Source organism: Palaemon carinicauda, chromosome 1 (assembly GCF_036898095.1).
Source record: "Palaemon carinicauda isolate YSFRI2023 chromosome 1, ASM3689809v2, whole genome shotgun sequence".
In the NCBI taxonomy this organism is placed as follows: Eukaryota; Metazoa; Arthropoda; class Malacostraca; order Decapoda; family Palaemonidae; genus Palaemon; species Palaemon carinicauda.
This window is the reverse complement of record NC_090725.1, coordinates 285,514,891-285,536,275: the sequence shown is the minus strand read 5'-3', so window position 1 is coordinate 285,536,275 and position 21,385 is coordinate 285,514,891. Positions and strand designations below refer to the sequence as shown.

At 35.0% G+C, this 21,385-nt stretch overlaps 1 long non-coding RNA gene across 1 annotated transcript in view; it reads left to right on the top strand.

The window, feature by feature from the left end:
* Positions 1-6,736: 6,736 nt before the first annotated feature.
* The window catches only part of LOC137644970 (uncharacterized), a 49,134-nt gene continuing 34,485 nt past the window's right edge, over positions 6,737-21,385 (top strand). Inside the window, exons 1-2 of the long non-coding RNA XR_011045246.1 lie at positions 6,737-6,863; positions 8,337-8,446. This is a non-coding gene — a long non-coding RNA (uncharacterized lncRNA). The remainder of the gene's footprint in view (positions 6,864-8,336; positions 8,447-21,385) is intronic.

Below are 21,385 nucleotides of genomic sequence, written 5' to 3'. Positions count from 1 at the left end.
TAGCTATCTAAAAACATATACAACAATCAGATCTTGTAGGATCTGTAGTGCGTAGGATTTCCTTGTGTGATAGGACCAGGAAAACATCTATTAAAGTATAGTAAAATAACCATAATTTGTGTTTTACATAAAAATAAATTTGTGACAATTGTTGTGCTATGCAGAACTGAATATTTTATTGCAGCCAAAGATCTTTCAACTGAATAATTCATTGAAATTATAATTTCTACTATTCAAGATCTCTATAGAACAGGAGAATCATTCGTGTTATTGGTCAAGTTATTTAAGAATATAATCGTATGTCTTTGATTAGAAATTCATGGTTAATACTTTTAATAGTCAATAAATTTCTACTGAATTATATGTGGTAACGCATTCAATCTTTCGGTGTAACAGAAAATGCGATTGAAGTATATCAGCGTACATTGTTGGATATCTACAGTCCCTTTCTTTTAGCGATGCAGATTTGCACCGACTCGCAGCGGTGCCCTTTTAGCTCGGAAAAGTTTCCTGATCGCTGATTGGTTGGACGAGATAATTCTAACCAATCAGCGATCAGGAAAATTTTCCGAGTTAAAAGGGCCCCGCTGCGAGTCGGTGCAAATCTGCCTCGATAAAAGAAATGGACAATAGTGACACTGAATCAGACTTCTTACTCAAGGCCGCAAGAGCTGTACCATTAGCAATTGTGCCATCCTTAAATAAAAGGCCATCTTACGACAGGATGTATGTTTTCAGTGAAAGCTTAACTGGTTTTTAGGTAGCTCACATAGGCTCGGTTATCGCTTAGATAGCTCAAATAGTAAATTTGGTGAAAGGGCTTTTAGCTACTGTGCGCCTAGACATTATAATAAACTGCCAACTGAAATGAAGGACCTAAAGGGAGCAATTGAATTTAAGAAGAAACTAAAGACATTACTTTTCACAAGATCATATGATTTGGAAGATGCTACAATCAATGAATTGTATAAGTTATAATGAAAATGTTTCGTTAGATGATTGATATGGACCCGCCCGAGAAGTAGTTCACTGGACTTCAGTGGAGGGTTGTATTTAAACCCAAAACAAGTAAACAAGTAAATATAGAAGTTAATAATTACCTCTGCCAAACAAGTTGGAAGGAGGTTATGTTTTAGCCCCTGTATGTGGTTTGTTTGTGAACAGCTTCCTGGCCACAATTTCAATTGTAGAGTAATGAAACTTGCATCGATTAACTGTTCTGTAAAAATCTGGAAATTACCAATTTTTTAAGGTCAAGGTCAAAGGTCAAGGTCACAGTCAAGTAAAATGTCCAATTCACTTTAGGTAATCAGCCATAAGTTTGGACATCGTTGTCACAGAGACTTCAGACTTGGTTCATATTCTTAGTGTCTGAAAATCCACGCCAACTAATAAATGTTAAGGTCAAAGGTCAAGGTCAAGATCGAGCAAAGGTTCTAGAAATAAGCTGCCATGTCGGAGATCTGCATTCTAGTGAGTGCCCCTTTAGTTTGTTGTGGAATGACAAGAGAGTAAATCTAATTTCTCACCAGTAATTAAAGTCATGCTACTGAAGAGGTATTCAATTCACATATCCCTTTTGATAAAGTAGTCTTTTATTATTATTTCAGGTAAATTCCTACTAACACTAAACCGTTATGGTTTTACACCATAGTATGAGTACTACAGCTAGTATAATGTTTATAAATTAGTATAAACAATGGCAATGAAACAATCTCCAACAGGTTTAGTAGATTTGAGAATAAAGCCCTCAGAAGGATATTGGGAGTTAAATGGCAGGACAGGATTAGAAATGAAACTATAAGAGAGATTACTCGAGTGCCATATATGGATGAGATCATGGTGAGGGGTAGATGGAGATGGTTTGAACATGCTTTTCGCACTTCCCATGAGAGATTAGTTCACCAAACTTTCAACTGGGTTCCACAAGGCACTAGAAGAGTTGGAAACCCCAGGCCTACATGGCTGAGGACTAAGAAGCGTGAAGTAGGAGATGATGAATGGAGAAATATTGATTTAAAAACTCAAGATAGACACGACTGGCGACATCTAACCGAGGCTTTCTGCGTCAGTCTGCATAAGTTAAGTAAGATAGTATTCCTACCAGTATTACTTTACTTTATTTTACTTTGAGGGCTGTTTTCCTGGTCATATCAAGCAAGGAAACCCTGAGCCCTACATGAGCTACTACATCAGTTTGTCGTATACATTCTGAGGTATTTTGAGTATTGTATGTTAATTGTCAAATCCACATTATCACACTCAGAAAAGAGAAAGTCTTCAGTTTCTTCTTGAAATTATTAATATCAATTCATAAAATATGGTAAAATACACGATTAAGATGAATTTTTAAATCAGGTATGAATGGCTGTTTAAATACTATGGGTTCCCTCAAAAAAAAAAAAAAAAAATCTTTGCTCAGAAAGATCCGATTGTTTTCATTTTCTAAAATATAGTAAAGGAATAGTAAAGGATCAAGTGGCTACGTTCAAGATGGAAATTTTTGGTAACAAAACAGCTTGCGTATATGCTTCAGGCGTAAATAGCTATTAAATACTAAATTGTGTTTATATTTATCTCTATTTGAAGTTTATTGTTATTTAATTTGTGTATCTGAGAATTACCAATATATATCCTATCATAAATTTGATGTTTCTATCTAATGAAGAGAACCATAGAAACGAAGAGTATAGTGGAAGTCTTTGATTGGCTGAAGCAAATCTTTCACCTTCTCTACCAATTCTAGGGATTTGTCCCCCAAATAGGGACATTTTAGCAGTCAGAGAACTTGAGGCTCAAAATAGGGATATCTGATTAACTCCCATATAGATGAAAATTGTTAATGAAATTTAACTTTAGCATATAAAAATCACCTATGGTCCTTATAATTTAGAGATATTTTTCTACATAGGTAAATATTCAACGTGAGATATTTACTTACTTACTTTTACTTTTACGGGTTTATTTCTCACCCTCCATCAGACACTAAAGGTCTGTTCAGGCAGGCCTTGGTGTGTGAAAATAATTTCTTTCCAGTTAATATTTTGCTCTGTATCTTATCAGTTATTTCGCTAGCATTTGTATTCAGGCTTAATAGTTTTCAGGTCACTATTATAACTCTTTCTAAAAAGATAAGTCTTCAGGTTTTTCTTGAAAGCTGCCACATTTTTGCTATTCTTGACATCGAGTGGAAGGTCGTTTCTTTACGTAACCTAAAATCAGCAATGTGAAAATTTAGTTTTCAAGACTTGAATTGCTTGTGTTTTGCTAAGTATTGCTTGTATATGACACCCAATATGATTATGATTACATTAATATATATTTCAGAGCAAATATTAAAATAAAAACAGAAGTAAGTTCGTCATCTTAATAAAAATCTAGATCTTGGTGTTAGTGGTTTCATAAATACCATTATTAAAAGTAAATATAGAATATATTACAATTATAAAAGAAGCAGCGGTATATTTATTGCATTATAAAGAAAGCAAAGTATTAAAAAATGCTAGAAGAAGATACTTCTGTCCTAGGGATTTTTCAAGGCCTGTCTAGGGATGTTTCTGACAGGTCACAGCTGTAGAAAATGCAGTCCACCATAGACACGGGAGGAAGAGGTCTTGTCTTTTAACTAGTGGTGTGAAAAATTAAGGGAAAAGGTAAGAAGTCACTTTCCAGGTTTAATTTCTTTATTTTCTCGCGGATAATTAATCAATTGAAACAATAGATAATTGAAATAACCAGATACTTTCTTACGAAGGTCTTAAATTGGCGAAAGATATTTCATTTTGGCCTTTGCCAATACCGGTTTTAAGGCGTGGCAAGTTTCGAATCTTTTCATGGTTTTTATACGAGATTTTCCAAGTGACTTTATGTATCATACTGTAAGTGTTGTTTTGAGTTCCAAGTAGAAACATAATAATTGATTTGACAGCAATTGTTAATGAAGGAATGAATTTCAATATTACCATGTCAAATACTTATCTATAGGCCTAAATTTTCCGTTAACGCCAGCGATGGATTTAGAAGGGCGTATCTTCGTTGCTCAAATTCATTCAAAATGTAGTTAATGGTTTTTAATCCGATATTTCCTTTTGAAATTGGAAAAAATAATTATAGGGAATTTAAAATAATGGTTTTTTAATTAGACATTTCCTTCTAAAACTAGACACATTGATAAGAATTTTTATTACATTTTTTAAATTTTCAAGCTGTTGGTGGTGGTGATGTCGCCGCAAGATTCGTCTAATTTATGCATATTTTTAATTTGAAAATCCTAAGGGTTGCATGAATGCAAGAGCCTGTGCTTGGCCGCAAGGGCCAGGCAATATACAACAGCCACACAACTTGCAAAATTCTAAGAAGGATCCGGGAATTTTAGGTGATAGGTTGCGGAATGATCTTCCTAATCGGGTGGTTGAATCAGTAGAACTTCAAATGTTCAAAGTTGGAGCAAATGTTCTTATGTTGAACAGGCTGACGTATGTCTTTTTGTAGTTTATATATGACATATCTGTTTTGACGTTGTTACTGTTTTTAGAATGATGTATTGGTAATTTGTTCTCATAATTTATTTATTTCCTTATTTCCTTTCCTCACTGGGCTATTTTTCCTTATTGGATCCCTTCGGCTTATTGAAACTTGCTTTTCCAACAAGGTTTGTAGCTTGGCTAGTAATAATAATAATAATAATAGGTGTACGATAGTTATTGAAGCATATAAGTTAACATATAGATCATATCAGTCAGTGAACAGCTCATCATACGCAGCGTATATATTTAACAATAGTAGGCCTATTCATTATTTTACCAATACACAAAATAAATCCTTTGTCCTAATAGATATTCAGTTTACTTTCACAGTCATTCATTTGTAAGCGAGTGCACACAAACCTTGATAATTATACAGTTATTTGTTTTAAACATCTCCTTATTGCCTCGGTTAACAGTTCCCTTAGGATATTCAACATTCGGAAAGTTCTGTGGCTTTTGTTAAATAAATGAGTTGGTTCAAAATTCTTTCTTTGGTGCCCTCGGCCTAGTTTGACAGCCCGCATTATCGGCCATGGCCACTTATTACATTCAGAATCTCTCTCTCTCTCTCTCTCTCTCTCTCTCTCTCTCTCTCTCTCTCTCTCTCTCTTCAGCTCTTTTGAATATAAGCTTGCCCTAATCCACGGCATTTTATTTCGATTGTTTAACGAATATCCTGTTAGTAAATTCAGCAATTTTAAGGGTGACTCTTTTTAAATTGAGGATTCTTGATTTTCGGTGTTTTTTTGCAACGTGATTAACAAATTCTCGATGTTCTGAGTTCATTAAAACTTTACATTAACATCTCGTATAAGCAGCAAAATGTTTCATTGTTATTGGGATTAAAATATTTTTTATATGAATTCAACGTCAATTTCCTTTTAACTATTCTCGAACATAAACTATGGAAACTATTTCGATCAGAGTAATCAGAAGAATCCACAATTTTCATTGTTTGAATGATCTCATCTTTACGTAAAAAGTAAACTAAAGGCATCCTTATATAGTTTGGATATGATACATACGTCCATACGTACTAGACTCTCTCTCTCTCTCTCTCTCTCTCTCTCTCTCTCTCTCTCTCTCTCTCTCTAAAGGCAACATGCAACCAAACCTTTAAAACATTCTGGTTTTCACAGCAACCATGGAGTGAGCCCTCAGATATAAATTGTTTATAGATTTAAGTTAAAGTTTTATATCAGCACAAGTACTTAAACACAATTTTATTAGGAATAAAATGTCTAGTTTAGACTTTAAGACACCGTTTAGTCACCAAGACATCTCTAGGAAATTCAGTTGAAATTAGAGCAGGAAATGTCTTGAGAAATTATGGATGCCTTTTTATTTTCTTTAAATCCATCCTAATAGTGTAAAGTTCTGCCTTGTGCAAGAGTCCTTTTAGAGTAATAAACAGTGTATTGCAAGTAACTTGTGTCTTATCAGGAAGTAAGGCGAACGTTCTTAGTGTTTTAGAGTTCTCTTGCTTGAGGGCACACTTGGGCACACTATTATATGTTGCTTCTCTTCCTTTTGTTTTTTGAAGTTTTAGTAGTTTATATATGCAATATTTATTTTGATGTTACTGTTCTTAAAGTATTTTATTTTGTTAATTACTTCTCATGTGGTTTGTTTATTTCCTTATTTCCTCTTCTCTCTGCGATATTTTCCCTTTTGGAGCCTTTGGGCTTATAGCATCCAGCTTTTCAAACAAGGGTTGTAGCTTAGCTTAGCTAATAATAATAATAATAATAATAATAATAATAATAATAATAATAATAATAATAATAATAATAATAATAATAATAGCAATAGCAATGATAATAATAATAATAATAATAATAATAATAATAATAATAATAATAATAATAATAATAATGATAATGATAATAATGATAATAATGATAATAACAATAATAACAATAGCAATAGCAATAATAATAATAATAATAATAATAATAATAATAATAATAATAATCCAAAACCTGCATACAAATGCTAGCGAAATACCTGATAAAATACAGAGCAAAATATTAACTTGAAAGAAATTATTTTCACACACCAAGGCCCACCTGCACAGACTTTTAGTGTCTGATGGAGGGTGAGAAATAAACCCGTAAAAAACACTTAATATGCATAATCACCTCATTAATTATGACGTAACACTGTCCTTGTTTGTATTTCGACCAGTCTGACAAAATTGTTTTTCCTGCAGATTTGTTCGTGGTTACAAAGACGGTCCACAAGTTGTTAGCGAGTGGGAAGAAGCTGTCTTTAATCTGAAGATACGAAGCCTTATTAAGTGATATTAAATCGTGAAGTCTTTGTTTGATTATAAAGGTAATGGTTGATTTCATAAGTAGTTTCATGTGGGGAAATTCCCGTTAGATGATATTTTGGTGAATCAAATCTGTTCCACTAATCCACAGGACTTTTGAAAGTCCATTAATGCCTTAATACTTTGTGGTTTAGGGAACTAGGTTTGAAGGTGTGACTGTAACTCACTTGTTACTATATCGATAGTTTAACTAATTTAAGTTTTCATATTCAATGGAAGGATTTTACTAATTTTGTGGTCGTGTGTGATAATGTATTTTTCCTGTTTATTGAAAATCAACCTTTAACAAACCCTATTATAAAAAGGTTTAACTAACGTAAAGGTATTTTCTAAGTGGATGACTTTTTAGTTGATTTTCAGTAATAAAAAGAAAAAAAAATATGGATCTATCTGAGGGTGATTATAAAGAGCCAGTGTTTTTGTCGAGTAAACATACAAGGTTAATGACAGACTTTTAATCCTGGACGAGGTAGTGGTGTTAAAGGTTATATTAACGTGACGTAACAATTTGGCAATGTACACTGAAACGGTTTTTATAATGTCCATATCAAACAATGTGATATGAAACGACATAGAATTGTTCGTATATCATTGGTCCCACAACTACAGAATATAAGCTGTAACACCATACAGTAATGTCAATTTAAATTCGTAAATGTTTAGTAATAGAATTCAAAAGTACACATCTTACTAATCTTACCATCCTTGTAAGCAAAGGATGGGTGGTTAGGGGAGCGTGTAGGTCTAACTGTTAAGCCACAAGCAAGCATTGCCTGACCCTACCTGACATAGTTTGGTGGAGAGGGAGCTTTTGGCACTGATGATATGTATATATGGTAAATATCTAAGGCATTCTCGCTGCCCCTTGCCTCTGCCATTGAAACATAGTTTATTGTCGTCTTTTGGGTCCATGGGTTCTTATTCAGCATAAAATCAAGTTTTTTTGATAAATTGATAAAAGGGGAGAGCAATATCTGACCCATAATCAAGGATTTAATATGGAGAAAAAGTATGTAATATGATTGCATCTTGCTAAAATGGAAGTTAATGGTTGTGTACTTCGACTCAAGTATATTTACCTTACTTTAAGGGATAGATTTCTGGTTCAATACTGCAGTGGAACCTTACTCGCTACAAGACCTTTCATAATTCATTTCATAACATAATATACATTCCAAGGCATTCAACATTTCCCACGGCATTAGTTGAGTAAATTGAAAAATATCTTGTATTTTTTTGGAAAATTTGCTTCCTGATGTATTTTTCCTTTTTTCATTTCTAAGTGATAATCTGTTAATTACTAAAGCTGTAACAAATTATTCTCTCTCTCTCTCTCTCTCTCTCTCTCTCTCTCTCTCTCTCTCTCTCTCTCTCTCTCTCTCTCTCTCTCTCTCTCTCTAATTGTAATTTGTATTGAATAATTGAATGTAGTGATAGATAAAAATATAAGAATCTTAATCAATTCCCTTTTTCAGATGCTGAATACACTGTCAAGAAGATGGGATTTATCCTGGGCAATATTTAAAATTCCCATCTCCAGGAAGACTACGAAACTCAGGAAGGAAATATTCTACTGTAATTACAAGTAAGTTGTTGACTAGATAAAATTCTAGTTCTTTTTGAGTGCACGAGAACAATAAAAGTCCAACACTCATACCTTTTAGGTTATTGTGAAAGAATGAGAACATTAAAAGTCCAACACTCCTGCCCTTTAGGTTATTGTTGAAGTGTGACAGCTTTAAAATACGAACTCTCCAGCCTTTTAGGTTATTGTGAAAGTGTGAGAACATTAAAAGTCGAACACTCCTGACATTTTGGTTATTGTGAAAGTGTGACAGCTTCAAAATACGAACTCTCCAGCCTTTTAGGTTATTGTGAAAGTGTGAGAATATTGATAGTCGAACTCTCCTTCCTTTAAGGTTATTATGAAAGTGTGAGAACATTAAAAGTCGAACACTCCTGACTTTTAGGTTATTGTGAAAGTGTGACAGCTTTAAAATACGAACTCTGAAGCCTTTTAGGTTATTGTGAAAGTGTGAGAACATTAAAAGTCCAACACTCCTTCATTTTAGGTTCTTGTGAAAGTATGAGAACATTAAAAGTCGAACACTCCTGCCTTTTAGGTTATTGTGAAAGTGTGACAGCTTTATAATACGAACTCTCCAGCCTTTTAGGTTATTGTGAAAGTGTGAAAACATTAAAAGTAGAACACTCCTGCATTTTAGGTTATTTTGAAAGTGTGAGAACATTAAGAGTCCAACACTCCTGCTTTTTAGGTTATTGTGAAAGTGCGAAAACATTAAAAGTTGAACACTCCTGCCTTTTAGGGTATTGTGAAATTAGGGTATTGTGAAAGTGTGACACCTTTATAATACGAACTCTCCAGCCTTTTAGGTTATTGTGAAAGTGTGAGAATATTGAAAGTCGAACACTCCTGACTTTTAGGTTATTGTGAAAGTGTGACAGCTTTAAAATACGAACTGTGAAGCCTTTTAGGTTATTGTGAAAGTGTGAGAACATTAAAAGTCCAACACTCCTTCATTTTAGGTTCTTGTGAAAGTGTGAGAACATTAAAAGTCGAACACTCCTGCATTTTAGGTTATTGTGGAAGTACGAGAACATTAAAAGTCCAACACTCCTGCATTTTATGTTATTGTGAAATTGCGAAAACATTAAAGGCCAACACTCCTACCTTTTAGGTTATTGTGAAAGTATGACAGCTTTAAAATACGAACTCTCGAGCCTTTTAGATTATTGTGAAAGTGCGAGAACATTAAAAGTTGAACACTCTAGACTTTTAGGTTATTGTAAAAGTGTGACAGCTTTAAAATACGATCTCTGCAGCCTTTTAAGTTATTGTGAAAGTGCGAGAACATTAAGAGTCCAACACTCCTGCCTTTTAGGTTATTGTGAAAGTGCGAGAACATTAAAAGTCGAACACTCCAGCCATTTAGGTTATTGTAAAAGTGTGACCGCTTTAAAATACGAACTCTCCAGGCTTTTAGGTTATTGTGAATGTGCAAGAACATTAAAAGTCGAACACTCCTGCCTTTTAGGTTATTGTAAAAGTGTGACAGCTTTAAAATACGAACTCTCCAACCTTTTAGGTTATTGTGAATGTGTGAGAACATTAAGAGTCCAACACTCCTGCCTTTTAGGTTATTGTGAAAGTGCGAGAACATTACAAGTCGAACACTCCTGCCTTTTAGGTTATTGTGAAAGTGTTTCAGCTTTAAAATACAAACTCTCCAGCCTTTTAGGTTATTGTGAAAGTGCTAAAACATTAAAAGTCAAACACTCCAGACTTTTAGGTTATGGTAAAAGTGTGACTGCTTAAAAATACGATCTCTCCAGCCTTTTAGGTTATTGTGAAAGTGCGAGAACATTGAAAGTCGAACACTCCTGCATTTTAGGTTATTGTAAAAGTGTGACAGCTTTAAAATACAAACTCTCCAGCCTTTTAGATTATTGTGAAAGTGCAAGAACATTAAAAGTTGAACACTCCTGCCTTTTAGGTTATTGTGAAAGTGTGACAGCTTTATAATATGAACTCTCAAACCTTTTAGGTTATTGTGAAAGTGCGAGAACATTAAAAGTCGAACACTCCTGCCTTTTATGTTATTGTGAAAGTGTGACAGCCTTAAAATACGAACTCTCCAGCCTTTTAGGTTATTGTGAAAGTGCGAGAACATTATAGGTTTTATGAAAGTGTGAAATCATTAAAAGTCAAACACTCCTGCCTTTTAAGTTATTGTGAAAGTGCGAGAACATTAAAAGTCCAACACTCCTGCCTTTTCGGTTATTGTGAAAGTATAACAGCTTTAAAATATGAACTCTCCAGCCTTTTAGGTTATTTTGAAAGTGCGAGAACATTAAAAGTCGAACACTCCTGCCTTTTAGGTTATTGTAAAAGTGTGACAGCTTTGAAATACAAACTCTCCAGCCTTTTAGGTTATTGTGAAAGTGTGAGAACATTAAAAGTCGAACACTCCTGCCTTTTATGTTATTGTGAAAGTGTAACAGCTTTAAAATACGAACTCTCCAGCCTTTTAGATTATTGTGGAAGTGCGAGAACATTAAAAGTCCAACACCTTTCTTATAGGTTATTGTGAAAGTGTGAACGCTTTAAAATACGAACTCTCCAACCTGTTAGGTTATTGTGAAAGTACGAGAACATTAAAAGTCGTACACTCCTGCCTTTTAGGTTATTGTGAAAGTGTAAGAGCATTAAAATACGAACTCTCCAGACTTTTAGGTTATTGTGAAAGTGAGAGAACATTAAAAGTCCAACACTCCTACCTTTTAGGTTATTGTGAAAGTGTGAAAACATTGAAAGTTCAACACTCCTGCATTTTATGTTATTGATAAAGTGCGAGAACATTAAATGTCCAACACACCTGCCTTTTAGGTTATTGTGAAGGTGCGAGAACATTAAATGTCGAACACTCCTGCCTATAAGGTTATTGTGAAAGTGTGACAGGTTTAAAATACGAACTCTTCAGCCTTTTAGGTTGTTGTGAAAGTGCAAACACATTAAAAGTCCAACACCAGCTTTTCAGGTTATTGTGAAAGTGTGAAAACATTAAAAGTCGAATACTCCATCCTTTTATGTTATTGTGAAAGTGTGAGAACATTAAAAATCTAACACTTCTGCATCTTAGGTTATTTTGAAAGTGTGACAGCTTTAAAATACAAACTCTCAAGCTTTATAGGTTATTGTGAAAGTGCGAGAACATTAAAAGTCGAACACTCCTGCCTTTTAGGTTATTGTGAAAGTGTGACAGCTTTGAAATGCGAACTCTCCAGCCTTTTCGGTTATTTTGAAAGTGCGAGAACATTAAAAACCACCACTCCTGCCTTTTAGGTTATTGTGAAAGTGTGAGAACATTAAAAGTCCAACACTCCTGCCTTTTAGGTTATTGTGAAAGTGTAAAAACATTAAAAGTCGAACACTTCTGCATTTTAGGTTTTATGAAAGTATGAAAACATTAAAAGTCGAACACTCCTGCCTTTTAGGTTATTGTGAAAGTGTGACAGCTTTATAATACGAACTCTCCAGCCTTTTAGGTTATTGTGAAAGTGTGAAAACATTAAAAGTCGAACACACCTGCCTTTTAGGTTATTGTGAAAGTGTGAGAACATTAAAAGTCAAACACACCTGCCTTTTAGGTTATTGTGAAAGTGTGAGAACATTGAAAGTCCAACACTCCTGCCTTTTAGGTTATTGTGAAAGTGTGAGAACATTAAAAGACCAACACTCCTGCCTTTTAGGTTATTGTGAAAGTGTGAGAACATTAAAAGTCGAACACACCTGCCTTTTAGGTTATTATGAAAGTGCGAGAACATTGAAAGTCCAACACTCCTGCCTTTTAGGTTATTGTGAAAGTGTGAGACCATTAAAAGTCCACCACTCCTGCCTTTTAGGTTATTGTGAAAGAGTGAGAACATTAAAAGTCCAACACTCCTGCCTTTTAGGTTATTGTGAAAGTGCGAGAACATTATAAGTCCACCACTCCTGCCTTTTAGGTTATTGTGAAAGTGTGAGAACATTAAAAGTCCAACACCTGCCTTTTAGGTTATTGTGAAAGTGCGAGAACATTAAAAGTCCACCACTCCTGCCTTTTAGGTTATTGTGAAAGTATGAGAACATTAAAAGTCAAACACACTTGCCTTTTAGGTTATTGTGAAAGTGCGAGAACATTAAAAGTCCAACACTCCTTCCTTTTAGGTTATTGTGAAAGTGTGAACGCATTAAAAGTCCAACACTCCTGAATTTTATGTTATTGTGAAAGTGTGAGAACATTAAAAGTCCAACTCTCTTGCCTTTTAGATTATTGTGAAAGTGTGACAGCTTCAAAATACGAACCCTCCATCATTTTAGGTTATTGTGAAAGTGCGAGAACATTAAAAGTCGAACACTGCTACCTTTTAGGTTTTTGTGAAAGTGTGACAGCTTTAAAATACGAACTCTGAAGCCTTTTAGGTTATTGTGAAAGTGTGAGAACATTAAAAGTCCAACAATCCTGCCTTTTAGGTTATTGTGAAAATGTGAGAACATAAAAAGTCCAACACTCCTGCCTTTTAAGTTATTGTGAAAGCGCGAGAACATTAAAAGTCGAACACTCCTGCATTTTAGGTTATTGTGAAAGTGTGACAGATTTATAATACGAACTCTCCAGCCTTTTAGGTTATTGTGAAAGTGTGAGAACATTAAAAGTCCAACACTCCTGCATTTCAGGTTATTTTGAAAGTGTGAGAACATTAAAAGTCCAACACTCCTGCCTTTTAGGTTATTGTGAGAGTGCGAAAACATTAAAAGTGCAACACTCCTGCATTTTAGGTTATTATGGAAGTGTGACAGCTTTAAAGTACGAACTCTCCAGCCTTTTAGGTTATTGTGGAAGTGTGAGAACATTAAAAGTCGAACACTCCTGCATTTTAGGTTATTGTGAAAGTGTAAAAACATTAAAAATCGAACATTCCTGCCTTTTATGTTATTGTGAAAGTGTGACAGCCTTAAAATACGAACACTCCAGCCTTTTAGGTTATTGTGAAAGTGCGAAAACATTATAGGTTTTGTGAAAGTGTGAAAACATTAAAAGTCGAACACTCCTGCCTTTTAAGTTATTGTGAAAGTGCGAGAACATTAAAAGTCGAACACTCCTGCCTTTTAGGTTATTGTGAAAGTGCGAGAATATTAAAAGTCGAACACTCCTACCTTTTAGGTTATTGTGAATGTGACAGCTTTAAAATACGAACTCTCCAGACTTTTAGGTTATTGTAAAAGTGTGACAGCTTTAAAATACGAACTCTTCACCCTTTTAGGTTATTTTGAAAGTGCGAGAACATTTAAAGTCCAACACTCCTGCTTTTCAGGTTATTGTGAAAGTGTGAGAACATTAAAAGTCGAACACTCCTGCATTTTAGGTTATTGTGAAAGTGCGAGAACATTAAAAGTCCAACACTCCTACCTTTTAGGTTATTGTGAAAGTGTGACAGCTTTAAGATACGAACTCTCCAGCCTTTTAGGTTATTGTGAAAGTGTGACAGCTTTAAAATACGAACTCTCAAGCCTTTTAGGTTATTGTGAAAGTGCGAGAACATTAAAAGTCGAACACTCTAGACTTTTAGGTTATTGTAAAGGTGTGACAGCTTTAAAATACGAACTCTCCAGCCTTTTAGGTTATTGTGAGAGTGCTAGAACATTAAAAGTCGAATACTTCAGACTTTTAGGTTATTGTAAAAGTGTGACAGCTTTAAAATACGAACTCTCCAGGCTTTTAGGTTATTGTGAAAGTGTGAGAACATTAAAAGTCCAACACTCTTGCCTTTTAGGTTATTGTAAAAGTGTGACAGCTTTAAAATACGAACTCTCCAGGCTTTTAGGTTATTGTGAAAGTGCGAGAAAACTAAAAGTCGAACACTCCAGCCTTTTAAGTTATTGTAAAAGTGTGACAGCTTTAAAATACGAAATTTCCAGGCTTTTAGGTTATTGTGAAAGGGTGAGAACATTAAAAGTCCAACACCTTTGCCTTTTAGGTTATTGTGAAAGTGCGAGAACATTAAAAGTCGAACATTCCTGCCTTTTAGGTTATTGTGAAAGTGTATCAGCTTTAAAATACGAACTCTCCAGCCTTTTAGGTTATTGTGAAAGTGCTAGAACATTAAAAGTCGAATACTTCAGACTTTTAGGTTATTGTAAAAGTGTGACAGCTTTAAAATACGATCTCTCCAGCCTTTTAGGTTATTGTGAAAGTGGGAGAACATTAAAATTCCAACACTCTTGCCTTTTAGGTTATTGTGAAAGTGCGAGAACATTAAAAGTCGAACATTCCTGCCTTTTAGGTTATTGTGAAAGTGTGTCAGCTTTAAAATACGAACTCTCCAGCCTTTTAGGTTATTTTGAAAGTGCTAGAACATTAAAAGTCGAATACTTCAGACTTTTAGGTTATTGTAAAAGTGTGACAACTTTGAAATACGAACTCTCCAGCCGATTAGGTATTTGTGAAAGTGTGATAACATTAAGAATCCAACACTCCTGCCTTTTAGGTTAATGTGAAAGTGCGAGAACATTGAAAGTCGAACACTCCAGCCTTTTAGGTTATTTTGAAAGTGTGACAGCTTTGAATTACGAACTCTCCAGCCTTTTAGATTATTGTTAAAGTGTGAGAACATTAAGAGCCTAACAATCCCTCCTTTTAGGTTATTGTGAAAGTGTGAACCCTTTAAAATACAAACTCTCCAGCCTTTTAGGTTATTGTGAAAGTGCGAGAACATTAAAATCCGAACACTCCTGCCTTTTAGGTTATTGTGAAAGTGTGACAGCATTAAAATGCGAACTCTCCAACCTTTTAGGTTGTTTTGAAAGTGTGAGAACATTAAAAGTCCAACACTCCTACCTTTTAGGCTATTGTGAAAGTGTGAAAGCATTAAAAGTCCAGCACTCCTGCATTTTATGTTATTGTGAAAGTGCGAGAACATTAAATGTCCAACACACCTGCCTTTTAGGTTATTGTGAAGGTGTGAGAACATTAAAAGTCGAACACTCCTGCCTATTAGGTTATTGTGAAAGTGTGACAGGTTTAAAATACGAACTCTCCTGCCTTTCAGGTTATTGTGAAAGTGTGAATACGTTAAAAGTCAAACACTCCTTCCTTTTAGGTTATTGTGAAAGTGTGAGAACATTAAAAGTCTAACACTCCTGCCTTTTAGGTTATTGTGAAAGTGTGAGAACATTAAAAGTCAAACACTCCTGCCTTTTAGGTTATTGTGAAAGTGTGAGAACATTAAAAGTCGAACACCCCTGCCTTTTAGGTTATTGTGAAAGTGTGACAGCTTTAAAATACAAACTCTCCAGCCTTTTAGGTTATTATGAAAGTGTGAGAACATAAAAAGTCCAACACTCCTGCCTTTTAGGTTATTGTGAAAGTGCGAGAACATTAAAAGTCAAACACTCCTGCCTTTTAGGTTATTGTGAAAGTGTGAGAACATTAAAAGTCGAACACCCCTGCCTTTTAGGTTATTGTGAAAGTGTGACAGCTTTAAAATACAAACTCTCCAGCCTTTTAGGTTATTGTGAAAGTGCAAGAACATCAAAAGTCCAACACTCCTGCCTTTTAGGTTATTGTGAAAGTGTGAGAACATTAAAAGTCGAACACTTCAGCCTTTTAGGTTATTGTGAAAGTGCGAGAACATTAAAAGTCGAACACTTCTGCCTTTTAGGTTATTGTGAAAGTGCGAGAACATTAAAAGTCGAACACCCCTGCCTTTTAGGTTATTGTGAAAGTGTGACAGCTTTAAAATACAAACTCTCCAGCCTTTTAGGTTATTATGAAAGTGCGAGAACATTAAAAGTTGAACTTTCCTGCCTTTTAGGTTATTGTGAAAGTGTGACAGCTTTAAAATACAAACTCTCCAGCCTTTTAGGTTATTATGAAAGTGCGAGAACATTAAAAGTTGAACACCCCTGCCTTTTAGGTTATTGTGAAAGTGTGACAGCTTAAAAATACAAACTCTCCAGCCTTTTAGGTTATTATGAAAGTGTGAGAACATTGAAAGTCCAACACTCCTGCCTTTTAGGTTATTGTGAAAGTGCGAGAACATTAAAAGTCGAACACCCCTGCCTTTTAGGTTATTGTGAAAGTGTGAGAGCTTTAAAATACAAACTCTCCAGCCTTTTAGGTTATTATGAAAGTGCGAGAACATTAAAAGTTGAACACCCCTGCCTTTTAGGTTATTGTGAAAGTGTGACAGCTTAAAAATACAAACTCTCCAGCCTTTTAGGTTATTATGAAAGTGTGAAAACATTGAAAGTCCAACACTCCTGCCTTTTAGGTTATTGTGAAAGTGCGAGAACATTAAAAGTCGAACACCCCTGCCTTTTAGGTTATTGTGAAAGTGTGAGAGCTTTAAATTACAAACTCTCCAGCCTTTTAGGTTATTATGAAAGTGCGAGAACATTAAAAGTTGAACACCCCTGCCTTTTAGGTTATTGTGAAAATGTGAGAGCTTTAAAATACAAACTCTCCAGCCTTTTAGGTTATTATGAAAGTGCGAGTACATTAAAAGTCGAACACCCCTGCCTTTTAGGTTATTGTGAAAGTGTGACAGCTTTAAAATACAAACTCTCCAGCCTTTTAGGTTATTATGAAAGTGCGAGAACATTGAAAGTCCAACACTCCTGCCTTTTAAGTTATTGTGAAAGTGTGAGAACATTAAAAGTCGAACCCTTCTGCCTTTTAGGTTATTGTGAAAGTTCGAGAACATTAAAAGTCAAACACTCCTGCCTTTTAGGTTATAATGAAAGTGTGACAGCTTTAAAATACGAACACTCCTGCCTTTTAGGTTATTGTGAAAGTTGGAGAACATTAAAAGTCGAACATTCATGCCTTGTAGGTTATTTTGAAAGTGCGAGAACATTAAAAGTGCAACACTCCTGCATTTTAGGTTATTGTGAAAGTGCGAGAACATTTAAAGTCGAACACTCCTACCTTTTAAGTAACTGTGAAAGTGTGACAGCTTTAAAATACAAACTCTCCAGCCTTTCAGGTTATTGTGAAAGTGCGAAAACATTAAAAGTCGAACATTCCAGACTTTTAGGTTATTTTAAAAGTGTGACAGCTTTAAAATACGATCTCTCCAGCCTTTTAAGTTATTGTGAAAGTGCGAGAACATTAAGAGTCGAACACTCCTGCCTTTTAGGTTATTGTAAAAGTGTGACCGCTTTAAAATACGAACTCTCCAGGGTTTTTAGGTTATTGTGGAAGTGCGAGAACATTAAAAGTCGAACACTCCAGCCTTTTAGGTTATTGTAAAAGTGTGACAGCTTTAAAATACGAACTCTCCAACCTTTTAGGTTATTGTGAAAGTGTGAGAACATTAAGAGTCGAACACTCCTGCATTTTAGGTTGTGAAAGTGTGTCAGCTTTAAAATACGAACTCTCCAGCCTTTTAGGTTATTGTGAAAGTGTGACTGCTTATAAATACGATCTCTCCAGCCTTTTCGGTTATTGTGAAAGTGCAAGAACATTAAAAGTCGAACACTTCGGCCTTTTAGGTTTTTCGGAAAGTGTGACAGCTTTAAAATACGATCTCTCCTACCTTTTTGGTTATTGTGAAATTGCGAAAACATTTAAAGTCGAACATTCCTTCATTTTAGGTTTTGTGAAAGTTTGAAAACATTAAAAGTCGAACTATCTTGCCTTTTAGGTTGTGAAAGTGCGAGAACATTATAATGTCGAACACTCCTGCCTTTTAGGTTATTTCAAAAGTGTGACAGCTTTAAAATAACAATCTTTCCAGCCTTTTAGGTTATTGTGTAAGTGCGAGAACATTAAAGGTCAAACACTCCTGCATTTTAGGTTTTGTGAAAGTGTGAGAACACTAAAAGTCGAACACTCCTTCATTTTAGGTTATTGTGAAAAAGTGAACGCTTTAAAATAGGAACTCTCCAGCCTTTTAGATTATTGTGAAAGTGCGAGAACATTAAAAGTCCAAAACTCCTTCCTTTTAGGTTATTGTGAAAGTGTGAACGCTTTAAAATACAAACTCTCCAGCCTTTTAGGTTATTGTGAAAGTGCGAGAACATTAAAAGTCGAACACTCCTGCCTTTTAGGTTATTGTGAAAGTGTGACAGAATTAAAATACGAACTCTCCAGCCTTTTAGGTTATTTTAAAAGGTTGAGAACATTAAAAGTCAAACACTCCTACCTTTTAGGTTATTGTGAAAGTGTGAAAACATTAAAAGTCCAACACTCCTGCATTTTATGTTATTGTGAAAGTGCGAGAACATTAAATGTCAGACACTCCTGCCTTTTAGGTTATTGTGAAAGTGCAAAAACATTAAAAGTCGAACACTCCTGCCTATTAGGTTATTGTGAAAGTGTGACCGCTTTAAAATACGAACTTTCCAGCCTTTTAGGTTATTGTGAGAGTGCGAAAACATTAAAAGTCCAACACCGGCCTTTCAGGTTATTGTGAAAGTGTGAGAACATTAAAAGTCGAACACTCCAGCATTTTGGGTTATTGTGAAAGTGCGAGAACATTAAAAGTAGAACCTTCCTGCCTTTTAGGTTATTGTGAGAGTGTGACAGCTTATAAATACAAACTCTCCAGCCTTTTAGGTTATTGTGAAAGTGCGAGAACATTAAAAGTCAAACACTCCTGCCTTTTAGGTTATTGTGAATGTGTGAGAACATTAAAAGTCGAACACTCCAGCCTTTTAGGTTATTTTGAAAGTGCGAGAACATTAAAAGTCGAACAATCCTGCCTTTTAGGTTATTGTGAAAGTGTGACAGCTTTAAAATACGAACTCTCCAGCTTTTTAGGTTATTGTGAAAATGCGAGAACATTAAATGTCGAACACTCCTGCCTTTTAGGTTATTGTGAAAGATTGAGAACATTAAAAGTCGAACACTCCTGCCTTTGAGGTTATTGTGAAAGTGCGAGAACATTACAAGTCGAACACTCCTGACTTTTAGGTTATTGTGAAAGTATGACAGCTTTAAAATACGAACTCTCCCGCCTTTTAGGTTATTGTGAAAGTGTGAAAACATTAAAAGTCGAAAACACCTGCATTTTAGGTTACTGTGAAAGTGTGACAGCTTTAAAATACGAACTCTCCAGCATTTTAGGTTATTTTGAAAGTGCTAGAACATTAAAAGTCCAACACTCTTTCCTTTTAGGTTATCGTGAAAGTGTGAGAACATTAAAAGTCCAACACTCCTGCATTTTAGGATATTGTGAAAGTATGAGAACATTAAAAGTCGAATACTCCTGCCTTTCAGGTTATTTTGAAAGTGTGACAGCTTTAAAATGCGAACTCTCCAGCCTTTTAGGTTATTGTGAAAGTGCGAGAACATTAAAAGTCGAACACTCCTGCCTTTTAGGTTATTATGAAAGTGTAAGAACATTAAAAGTCAAATACTCCTGCCTTTTAGGTTATTGTGAAATTGCGAGAACATTAGAAGTCGAACACTCCTGTCTTTGAGGTTATTGTGAATGTGTGACAGCTTTAAAATACAAACTCTCCAGCCTTTTAGGTTATTATGATAGTGCGAGAACTTTAAATGTTGAACACTCCTGCCTTTTAGGTTATTATGAAAGTGCGAGAACATTTAAAGTTCAACACTCCTGCCTTTTAGGTTATTGTGAAAGTTCAAGAACATTAAAAGTCGAACACTCCTGCCTTTTAGGTTATTGTGAAAGTATGACAGCCTCAAAATACAAACTGTCCAGCCTGTTAGGTTATTGTGAAAGTGCGAGAACATTAAAAGTCGAACACTCCTGCCTTTCAGGTTATTGTGAAAGTGTGAGAACATTGAAAGTCGAACACTCCTGCCTTTCAGGTTATTGTGAAAGTGTGAGAACATTGAAAGTCGAACACTCCTGCCTTTTAGGTTATTGTGAAAGTTCAAGAACATTAAAAGTCGAACACTCCTGCCTTTTAGGTTATTGTGAAAGTATGACAGCCTCAAAATACGAACTCTCCAGCCTATTAGGTTATTATGAAAGTGCGAGAACATTAAAAGTCGAACACTCCTGCCTTTTAGGTTTTGTGAAATAGTGAGAACATTAAAAGTCGAACACTCCTGCCTTTTAGGTTTTTGTGAAAGTGCGAGAACATTAAAAGTCGAACAATCCTGCCTTTTAGGTTATTGTGAAAGTGTGACAGCTTCAAAATACGAACTCTCCCGCATTTTAGGTTATTGTGAAAGTGCGAAAACAATAAAAGTCGAACACTCCTGCATTTTAGGTTTTGTGAACGTGTGAAAACATTGAAAGTCGAACACTTTTCCCTTTTAGGCTATTTTGAATGGGCGAGAACATTAGAATGTCGAACACTCCTGCCTTTGAGGTTATTTTGAAAGTGTGACAGCTTTAAAATAACAAACTTTCCAGCCTTTTAGGTTATTGTGAAAGTGTGAGAACATTAAAAGTCCAACACTTCTGCATTTCAGGATATTGTGAAAGAGTGAGAACATTAAAAGTCGAACACTCCTGCCTTTCAGGTTATTGTGAAAGTGTGACTGCTTTATTATACGAACTTTGAAGCCTTTTAGGTTATTGTGAAAGTGCGAGAACATTAAAAGTCCAACTTTCCTGCCTTTTAGGTTATTGTGAAATTGTGACAGCTTTAAAATACGAACTCTCCAGCATTTTAGGTTATTGTGAAAGTGCGAGAACATTAAAAGTCGAACACTCCTGCCTTTTAGGTTATTGCGAAAGTGTGACAGCCTTAAAATACGAACTCTCCAGCCTTTTAGGTTATGGTGAAAGTGCGAGAACATTTAAAGTCGAACACTCCTGCCTTTTAGGTTGTTGTGAAAGTGTGAGAACATTAAAAGTCGAACACTCCTGCCTTTTAGGTTATTGTGAAAGTGCGAGAACATTAAAAGTCGAACACTCCTGCATTTTAGGTTTTTTGAAAGTGCGAGAACATTAAAATTCGAATACTCCAGCCTGCTAGGTTATATTGAAAGTGCGAGAACATTAAAAGTCCAACTTTCCTGCCTTTTAGGTAATT